General features: G+C 28.9%; 1 protein-coding gene across 4 annotated transcripts in view; it reads left to right on the forward strand.

Annotated features, from left to right (window-relative positions):
• The window catches only part of LOC107673231 (mannosidase, alpha, class 2A, member 2), a 40,097-nt gene that overhangs the window by 33,685 nt on the left and 5,008 nt on the right, over window positions 1-1,404 (forward strand). The window lies entirely within an intron of this gene.

Here is a 1,404-nt window from a genome sequence, read left to right on the forward strand (position 1 = left end):
AAAAAAAAAAAAGACTTTTGGTTTGTAAATGCTTATTCTGACTAAAAACTGCTTACTTGAACAGGAAAAAATCACACAATCACATAAATTAAATTAAATATTAAAATAAATTAAGATTGATTTTATTTGTATTTAAAGAAAAATATATTTTTTGGGAGCCAGGGCACGTCTTTTTTAATAAAAATAAAAAATTATAAAAAAAAAAGAAAAAAAGTTGAACATAGTTTACATGCTATTTTAAACTACATTTATTTTAAGAATTAAATGACAAACCAAGACTAGTTGTTCTTCAGACTTCAGATTTGTACACACTTGTTCTGACCTAGGTTGCTTTACATGTCAGACAATTACTACCTGACTATTACACAAATTAAATTAAGATAAAATAATTATTTTATAGTAAAAATCATCTTGTGAGTGGGCTACATCTTATTAAAAAGTTTCCTGTAATAATAATAATAATAATAATAATAATAAAACTGTACACTTAAAGCAGAACATAGTTTACATGCTACTCAAAACTAAATGTATTTTAAGAATTAGATGACAAAAACCAAGAATAGTTGTTCTTCAGACTTAAGAATAGTGCACTCTTTTTCTGTCCAAGAACTACCTTCTTCGGTTGCTTTACATGTCAGATTGCTTTACAGTAAGGCAATTACTACCTGTCTGTTATACAAATTAAATCAAATTAAATTATTCAGTTCAATTAAATTATTTATTTTCCCCCCTGTAATAATAATAATAATAATAATAAAACTATACACTTAAAGCAGAACTTACCTGTAGTTTACATGCTACTGGATGCCTCAAGCTAAATTCAAAATATTTTACGTATTAGATGAGACAAACCATGACTAGATTTTTCTCCGAAGTGCAGCCTGCTACGTTTTTAATGCAGTTTTATTTCCTGGCTGACTGATAAAACCCTGCGCGCCCTGACTGGCGAGAATCATAGCAGTTGATTAATCTGATTGGAGCCTGCAATTTCAGCTTCACATGAGAGATCTTGTTATGCATACCAAAATATAGCTGTCCTGTAGCAGAGCCAGCGGTACGTAAATGCTCATTTCACCCAGTGTCCTGTAGGGGGCTCTCTATTGTTACTCATGAGAGCTTTGTGAAGGCTCTAGGGACAGTATCATTCGGAGTCCAGCCAGTCTAAAAGCTGGCAAGTGTGTAATAATAGATAATGGGCTTCAGAGTTTTTACACACAGGCTCAGACTGATTTAAATAATATATATATATATATATATATATATATTTTATTTTAATCATGCTATCTTCTGAAAGATTATAAATAATACAGTGTCCTATATTGAACAGTATATATTATGTATTACAAATGTATTATTAAGTATATATTAATAATTAAATTATTTCTTAATAAAAATATATAAAGT

This window comes from Sinocyclocheilus anshuiensis, unplaced genomic scaffold (genome assembly GCF_001515605.1).
Source record: "Sinocyclocheilus anshuiensis isolate Anshui unplaced genomic scaffold, SAMN03320099.WGS_v1.1 scaffold68, whole genome shotgun sequence".
Classification (NCBI taxonomy): Eukaryota; Metazoa; Chordata; class Actinopteri; order Cypriniformes; family Cyprinidae; genus Sinocyclocheilus; species Sinocyclocheilus anshuiensis.